This window comes from Falco cherrug, chromosome 5, assembly GCF_023634085.1.
Source record: "Falco cherrug isolate bFalChe1 chromosome 5, bFalChe1.pri, whole genome shotgun sequence".
Classification (NCBI taxonomy): domain Eukaryota; kingdom Metazoa; phylum Chordata; class Aves; order Falconiformes; family Falconidae; genus Falco; species Falco cherrug.
In genome coordinates this window covers 14791705-14800644 of record NC_073701.1, presented here as the reverse complement: position 1 = coordinate 14800644, position 8940 = coordinate 14791705, and the positions used below count along the sequence as shown (strand labels likewise).

Below are 8940 nucleotides of genomic sequence, written 5' to 3'. Positions count from 1 at the left end.
ATGAGTGTGCTAATGAAATTTGCTGATGGCATAAACCTAAGACCTGCTGTTATAACAGAAAAGGATTGGAATACCCTGTGGAAAGAATTGGATGAGTCTGCGGACAGGAGAAAGAGAAATGACATGCAATTTAATAGTGGAAATACAAAGTTGTGCACTTAGCAGAAATTCCTATTAATTTTAGTAAAGCGGGGTGAGGAGGAGGCTTCTCCAGATGAAGAGAAGAAAGAAAAGATATTGCATGAACTAATCCCTCAGAAGCAGGAATGAGTCCACAGTGAGCCAATTTCTGTTTGGAACAGGCAGCGCAAAGGGCAGACCATGCATCCAGAGCTGTAAGGGCAGTCGCACCGGGTCAGGCTCCATGTCCTGTAGCCCCTTTTTCTGACAGTGGTCACCAGCAGAAGCCAGGGAAGGTGGGCCTGGCAGAATTTTCCCAGAGCAGTGGAAGCATCCAGCAATTTGTGACTCAGTGAGGCACTGCCCTTGTGCCTCTAATTGTGTTTTTGCCCTTCCTCCCGCCCCGTTGATTTATCTCAACTTACTTCCCACTCTTTTACTGGGAATGACAATTTCCTACCGTGAGTTTAGAGGGAGTATGAAGAAAATGGCATGATCCCGGTGAAACTGTGGGACAAAAGATCAATCTGGAGTCTTTTGTCAGGAAGATGATGGGTACCTCGGACCTCTCCTAACTGCATGGGGACACGGGGAGAGCTAGAGGAGCTAATGATGTCACGTATCTGTAAAAAAAGGTACACGAAAAGGATAAATGTCAGTCTTTTTTTATATACAGACTGGAAAATTACAGTGGTTACTTCGCGAGCAGATGGAGAACGCCACCCAACGTTCGCAGCGCCGAGCCCGGCCACAGTCAGATGGCGATGCTCGACAACGTGCCAACTAATTTATTTTTCCCCCTAAACATTAAAGAGGCAGTAAAAAGGGATCAATTTCCACATCTCGCTTTTGCATTACTTTTGTTCCCCCCTTTCCGTCACGCAGCAGGCCGGCGGGCTGGGCGGGGGGCCCGGGCAGCGCCCCCCCGGCCCGGCTCTCCCCGCTCCAGCCCGGCTCTCCCCGCTCCAGCCCAATCCACCGGCGGGAACCGAAACCGAAAGGCCGGGGCGGGCGCGGGGCCGCGCCCCGATCGGGCACCCAGCGGCGTCGGCCCCGAGGGCTGCACCAGCCCGCCGTACCTGTGCGGGAGGAGGGCGGCGGTGCCGCGCCAGCCCCCGGCCCCCCGCCCGCCGCGGTTCCCCCGCCGCCCGCCTTGCGGCCAGCGGGGCCCAGCACCGGCCCGCCCCGGGCCTGAGGCGAGGGCGGCCGCCGCGCGGCTCAACAGCCGCCCCCGCGCTCCGCGGCTTCCCGGGGGCTGGAGGCGCCCCAGCCCCGGCCTCGCCCCTCCTCCGGCCGCCCGCAGGTGAGGCCGGCCCCGGGGCGGTGCTGCCGCGGCCCGCACGCCGTGTCTCGGCCGGGAGGAGCACCTGTGGTGCCTGCCAGCCGCCGCCAGGTACGTGAGGCCGGCCCGGCGGCCCGCCCCGGGGGTGCGGAGGGGCCCAGGGCTGTCGGTCCTCGGGAGCCGGCGGCGGTTCCCTCCCGGCGAGGGAAGGTGAAAGCAGCCGGGCTTCCCGGGGGGAGAGTGGCGAGAGACTCGCTGAAGGGTGGGCTGGGGGGGTCGGGGCGGCGGGCAGCCAGGCGGGGCCCTGCGTGTCTTCCAGGGAGCGCCTCGGGGCTGCGCGCGGTACGTACGGGTCCGTGCCGAACCGAGCGCGCAGCTTCTCGTGGTACCGAGCTGCGGTGCTGCCCTTTGCGGGGAAGGCGCCCTGCCCGAAGGCGAAGCAGCCAGCTGGGGGGCTGGGGTTCCCCCCGCCTCGTTCGGCTCCGTTGGGTACCGGCTGAGCCAGCTCCCCCCGCGGGGGGTGCCCGGGCAGGCCGGGCCGGGCCGCTTTCCTTGTGCCCCTTCCGCGCAGTGCTCGCATCTGCGCTGCTTCCCGCAGTAATGAGTTGGAACGAGAGACAGCTTTGTACTGTAGCAGGTGTATATTATATATTGTATCAGGTTGTTACTGTACACCGGTGCTTCCATCTCAGTCAGAGCTGTCTTGTGGCTGTTTGCACAAGGGTATGACTCAACTGAATAGGATTCTGTACGTTCAGAGTATGTGAAATAATGTGCCAGGTTTGATGGTAGGTAGGTGAATTTGTACTCTTCTGGCCATCCCGAGACTTTGATGTGAGAGCTTTGTAGGACAAAAAGTTTCTGCATGTGAGCCGAAAGTTTCTGCATGTGAGCTGTGTTGCGGAATGGGAGCTCGTTTCAGTACAAAACCTCAGAAGAAACAGAAAATGGGGTGAAGATTACAGTAAGCATTATGTGGCTGACTGAATGTGATGGAAGTTGTGCATGTTGAGATACAGTACCATAATTATAAGCTGTAAAATATCTCGTGAAGAGCGTCTCTATATATCGATATACTGTGCTTTTAGTTTTCTTTCCTTCTCTTTGTTGCCAGTCCTTTGAAAATTAATTCCTCTTCACCCCCATTGTAATAGATACATTCAGTTAGTTCACTTTCCAGCATTCTTTCTATATGCGCCGCATCATATATTTGGCATGTAGTTAAAATCTGTTACCAGTGTGCATGTGCACAAGGGGCTGAATTCATGGTGCATATGAAACTTTTGTTCTGACGTTTCCAGATGTCTGAGTGATCCTTGGTATTATGTAGTAAGTTTTCCAGGCAGAAAGGTGGCACAAGGTTTAGTTACGGCCAGTTTAACTCCTGAGGAGGCTGTGGTAGGCTGGGAATAAAGGCTGGAACCGGTTCCTCTTGTTCCCTGCCATTCGCATTCCTGCAATTCCTCCCCTCCAGCCCCCTCTTTCCAAATGCACGAGGTAGAAGTCCACCAAGGGACTGAAACCCTTTAGGGCAGACAAAAGAGGCTAAGCCTCTATTCCGACCCTTGCAGGGCAGGTAAGCAGCTCCCCTGAAATCTAAGGGAAGGGCCCATTCCCAGTTAGATGCCTTTTCCCTTCCCACAAGGGTAATTGAGCACACAGCCAGGAGTTTCCTGTCCTTGATGGTGGATGTTGTGTTGATGACCTTGTTGTGGTTTTAGCATATTATTTTTTTTTTCTTTTTAACAGATAATCTGTTGGCCTGTTAAGCAGTCTATAGGCTGAATGAGTGCTCAACTTCTTTTCACCTGATCTTTGACTTCTGCAAGTCCAACCTAGGTGGCTGGATGCAGGAGTAAAGCTTCTCATGGAGCAGTAGTCAGAGACATTGAAGGTAGGAGCCTTTCTCCCAACACTAAAGCCTTTTCCGAGGAGGGCTGACCCCTGCTTTTGGGGCATCTGAGTGTGATTTTTATTCCCCCCCGCCCCCATTGATGTGTTTTAGACCTTTGGTATGCTGCCTAAAAGACCATGCCTCAAATCTGGCAGTTTGCCGAAAGGTCTCTGAATAGATCTGAGTCGGCCAGTGATGTTTCTGTAACCAAAGAAAATTTTTTTTCAAGTTGGCTTTTACACAAGTTTCTTATTCCAGTATCTTCAGACAAAGATAAGCAGTAATACTAGGTGGAACTAACTTTAAATAAAATGAAACTGAGCTCCCTGTGTGGTTTTCCTCATTGTTTATTTACCTTTTGAATTCCTGCTCTAACACTGGGAGATGTAAACTGTGTTTTTTAAAGTTGTTCTGGATTGAATAAATGTTTAATAATAGTACTGCTGAGGAAATGCGTAAACAGTATTTTTTGTACTCCCCTATGAACTCTAAAGCTTTTTTTTTTAAGAATATGGAGAGAGCTGTGAAGTCATTGTGTGACTGAGCAGAGTATTCTACATACTTATGCGGATATTGGTTTTTATCAGTTTTAAATTCAACAGATTTTTTCAGATAGATTGTTCAGTGTCAAAACACTCCTTAGTGTAAAGGGTTTGTGCGTCGTATAGCCATGTTTATGCTGTGCTGACTGGATTGGTTTCATTTTGAAATTCAGGTACAACAGAATTGTTATTGTTCAGTGAGCATTGTGTTATTGGAACTATAACTCCCATTTTATTTATAATCCTTTTTTAAATTAAAATGACAAAATTTTTTTGTGGGCTTTTATTATTTATTTTAATGAGACTTAACACAACATTATAACTCTAGGCTAAGGATTGTCACCCTGCAGATGATGTAAACCACAGTCCAAGATCTTGCTGTGGCTAGGGTGTAGGGTGCATCTCTGGGAGGTGGAAATTAGGAAATCCAGGCAGGCTGCTGCTCAGGCATGGGTGGAGCAGCCAAGGCTACCAGGGAGTCACTCCCCAACATCAGTTTGAGCAGTTCTTGCTGCTCACCCGGTCGACCAACTCACAGCTGGGGTTTCAGCTTTCTTGCCAGCCTCCACACCAACATAACCCAGGCAAATGATACATACTGACTGTGGGAACCACGTGTGACCTGCTTGTGAGTTACACAAGGTTTGAACCCCTTTGCTTTTGAAGGAAAAAGGGATTACATTTGTATCTGACACCTTTCTTGCATGTCCTGGGCTTCATCAACTCAGCTGAGCTGCAGAAAAGCAGCAGTTATTTCATATCTAGGAATGAAGAGGTCTGGTTAGGATTTATGTTGTTAAAACCCTCACACATAATTTTTGATGAAAAATTAGGCTGGGGGACAGTGTCAAAATGCTAATGACAAAATAAGTACAGGAAAAAAAATTGGAAATTTGGAAAATGTAAAATCTTACTGGTTGTAATAAACAACACCCCCATAAAAAAACCCCAACAACCACCCACTACCCCAAATAAACAGCAAAACAAACGTTTAGAGTATGTGGGTAAAAGTACTGATGATGGGAGGGTTTGAATCAGCAATGTCTAAGACTGAAAAGGAATGAAAGTGCAGAGTAATTGTATTGCCAAGAGACCTTTATTTTAGCAACACGGCTGGATATTACTATAATAAGGCACAGATTCTTTTGTATATAGACACTGTTTGAGCCTGACAGCTTAAAAACTGACAACTCTGTTGGTGCTTTTTCAAGGAGACAATTACCAAAAAAGCTTTCTTTGCATCAAATGAGAGACTGGCAGTTAGTATTACCAGTATTCTAAAGAGGGGCTTAGTTGAACCATCAAATTTTCCCTGACCCTATCTAAAATAAGCTTTTTTTGTTATAAAACATCAGGCATCTTTAAAAGAGAACTAAATATAATCATTGACTTTTATTATCTGGTTTAAAAAACAAGAATATTTGAAGGAACAAAAACTAAAGAAGAAATTATTTCTTCTCTGCGTGTACTGAAAGTCTTACTTTGTTCATACTTACGGAATCTTTCATTCTTTATTACTGAATTCACTTTATATGATATTGATGCAATCCATATTCTTTGAGAGTTTTTTTCATCCTGCTTGCTCTGTCTTTTGGAGGCATAATCTTTGATCTATGATGACAATAATTTTCACAGCATATGCAGACAGTGACTGCAGATGGGGAATAAGTAGCATGAGCTGACGAACATGTAAGAAATAACAATCCTCTAATCATGCAAATATGGGATGCAATGGGCCAAGATGTGCATTTGTAAGAAATTTTGAATCCTGTGAGTACTGCCATTTACTATACCCAGTACTGAAGGTGCCTCTGAGAACTGAGGACTGTGTGTCCAATGACAGGCACTCAGCACTGAATTCCAGCTGTTACTTTAGTTTTCCCGTAGACTGGTGGCTGTACTCTGTTTTCTTTTATTCTTAAGCCAGTTCTTTATGTCAGGCTAGTCTCTGCGTTCTTAATTCTTTGAAGAGCAAAGCATATATGGTTTTGGGGAATACCAAATATATATAGGTATTCCTTTAAGTTGTTTTTTTCAAGCTTTTAAGGCATTCCAAAAGTTTAGGGAGCATGGCAGGTCTGTTAGTCAAGGGCAGCAAGGTAGGATTGGCTCTCCTGACCTGAGGGAACTGCTCTGTTCATATTGTTTACATGTTGTCTCCTGGCAAAGTCATAGGTAGCCTTCAGATCATCTAAGAGAAGAATTTTGTTCAAAAACTTCAAAGTATCTCATTGGAAATTGTTGCAACTGAAGCAAAAGTGGATTCCAGATCATCCATGCTAGGTCTCTTCTTCTCTTCCCTGGATGCAGGCCTTGCTGCTATGACTACATCTACTACGTTACTTAACAAGAAGGAAAGACAGCTTCTCAGTAGAAATGAATGATTCTTCTTCAGAGCATGCTGTCCTGTACAGAAGCTGAAATCGGAATTATGTGGAAAAAAAAATAATTCTGTTCTGAGCCTGTAATGAAAAGTTTCTCTTTGTGCACATGCACAGGGACCTAGAAATCCCATTGCTGAGGCAAACTCATCTCTGGCATTCCTAAAGGTTTGCGTGCAAAGCTAAGGAAGTGCATTGATATTCTTGTAACATACTCTGTGGCTTTTGATCCATAAATAAACTTTTATTTTTCAAAAACATGGTAATTCTGTCATAGGATATCATATTGACACCACTGTAGGTAATCATCAAGGCTGAATCTCAGGATTGGCTGTACGGACTTCTGTGGCTTGATGTGATGGAATAACTGATACCAATTGTAGGCTGCTATTTCTGAGGCCAGCCAATGTAAGAGGATGTAACAGCTGATGTGCTGATAGGAGAAAAAAAAATAAAAAAGGTGAGAGAACAATCTTGAGTTTCATTACAAGCTACATCAGTGGGCAAAGATTTCTCTGCTTATTATCCCCAGTTGGGACTCATTCAAGTTCTCTCTTATCTCATCTCTTCTCTCTTATCTTGTTCAAATCCCATTTCTTTCACTTAGCCTTTTCAGTAACCCCTCCTGAACTCTGATCTTACGTGCTGCTTTTGAGGGTGGAAAATTTCAGCCCACAGATAAAGTTGTGAAGAACTGAAAATAGGGTCTCAGACATGGAAGTTTCAGGTGGTACCAACTAGGCTGTGATACCAATCCTGTCCATAGTAAAGAAAATTCCCAGCAGTGTAACTCATTGCCCTTCAGCAATGTATGCCTTAAGGGCTTTTCTTGGATTTATGCATTCTGAAGATATCTTTTATGCTTTTTTTACATTAATATATTCTTGGAATATTTCTTTTAACTGTAAATTCTTAGCAAAGACTATAGCTGACTTTGTGTGCAGTGCAGTGCTTGTATTTCACTAGGTTTTTCTGACTTTGAAATTAAGCCTGCTGAAGACTTTGGGCTTCCTCTTTTATATGGATCCCACAACCATCAGGGAATATGCTGTCTTTTGCATGATGCTGCAGGATGGTGGTGATAAAGCTGAACATCAGAGATTCAAGAATAACATTCACCAGGAATCTTGTTCTGTGACATACAGTGACATTTTCTGATGTTGTGACGTATGTTGACTGCATAGCACAATGAAGGTAACATGTAACAAGTTACAACATATACCAAGTTTCTGCAGGTAGACACATTAAAACAAAATTAAACTAAACCTTAAACTCCTTACAGAGTTTTCGGGCATTTGTGTGCCCTCATGGTAGCCCTCAGTGGGGATTTTGCTGGCCATCCTGTGCTCACACTGATGAGCGTGGGTATGGTGGGTTGACCTTGGTTGGATGTCAGGTACCCACCAACCTGCTGTATTACTTCCCTTCTCAGCAGAACAGGGAGGAGAAATAAGAAGGAAGAAACCACTTGTGAGTTAAGATAAAGAAAGTTTAATGAAGCAATAGCAAAAGTCGTGCATATGGAAGCAAAGGAAAACAAAAGATACTATTTTCTACTTCCCATCAGCAGGTGATGTTTGGCCACTTCCTGGGAAGCAGGGCTTTACTTCATGTAGTGGTTGCACTGGAAAACAAATGCTCTCAATAATAAATGCCCCCCCCCCCCCCCCCCCTTCCTCCTTTCTCTTAACTTTTGTATCTGAGCAGACGTCATACGGTATGGAGTATCCCACTGGTCACTTTGGGTCAACTGTCCTGGCTATGTCCCCTCCCAAGATCTTGCCCACCCCCAGCCTCCTGGCAGGCAGGAGGTAGGAGGAAGACACAGCCTTGCTGAGCAGTGCTCACACAGCAGCAGTATTCAAACCCCTGGTGTGTTATCACCCCCTTTCTAGCTACCAATACAAGCACAGCACTCTGAGGGCTGCTGCGGGGCTCAGCCAGACCCAATACAATGGCAGACTTGGGCTAGGTGTGTAAAGGGATGCACGGGAGAAAGCTACAAGGTTTTACAAGGAAATAGGTCTTCTTCCCCCAGTCTCCAAAGAAGAATCTCTGTAAACATCCACTTCTTAATATTCTCCTGATGTCTTATAACCTACGCTAATTCTGTTCTGTCTGATGTGCTCTCAAACTTCTGTTGCTTTACGCGCACACACACACACACAAGTCTACTAAAAATTTTCCACTGAGTTGCCTACCAGCGAAAAAGCTATAGAGCCACCTCTGTGGGAACGTTAAGGAAAACCTATTCCAGTCATTTGTTAAACTACTGAATATAAGTTCTATAAATGCATGATAATGTGCACACTGAAAAACCAGTGTATTGGAAGCTATATCTTGAAATACTTCATGGTATCTTTTATCACACAACTAAGAACTAGAGAAGATCCAGAACATAAAGCTAGTGAGCCCATTCTTATTTTCAGAAGACATTGAATTGTTACAGAAGAATACATAACTTGCCATACAAGAAACTGGAAAGACCAAGGTGTTTCTCTTCACAGACTTTCCACATCCAGCTTTACTATTATCACTATTTTAATTTACCACGTAAGGCAGAAAAAGCACAAAAATTTTGTTTGCTATAGAAGTAACCTGCCATGTTTTTATACATACTAAATATATAAATGAATTGAAACAATGAAAAAAGAAAAGAGTTTTATGGGCATTTTTTCCCTCTAAATCTCATTCTTTCTTCTGCTAAATGTTACTAATGGA

At 45.3% G+C, this 8940-nt stretch overlaps 1 protein-coding gene across 4 annotated transcripts in view; it reads left to right on the top strand.

Moving 5' to 3' along the window:
* The first annotated feature begins 1114 nt into the window (after positions 1 to 1114).
* The window catches only part of ARHGAP8 (Rho GTPase activating protein 8), a 94406-nt gene continuing 86580 nt past the window's right edge, over positions 1115 to 8940 (top strand). Inside the window, exons 1-2 of one of the 4 annotated variants that reach the window (XM_055711119.1) lie at positions 1137 to 1513; positions 3152 to 3296. The gene's annotated coding sequence lies outside the window, so the exon portion shown is untranslated. Of the gene's footprint in view, positions 1514 to 3151; positions 3297 to 8940 lie in introns of all 4 variants that reach the window. The other 3 variants (XM_055711120.1, XM_055711121.1, XM_055711117.1) reach the window with 3 other exon arrangements.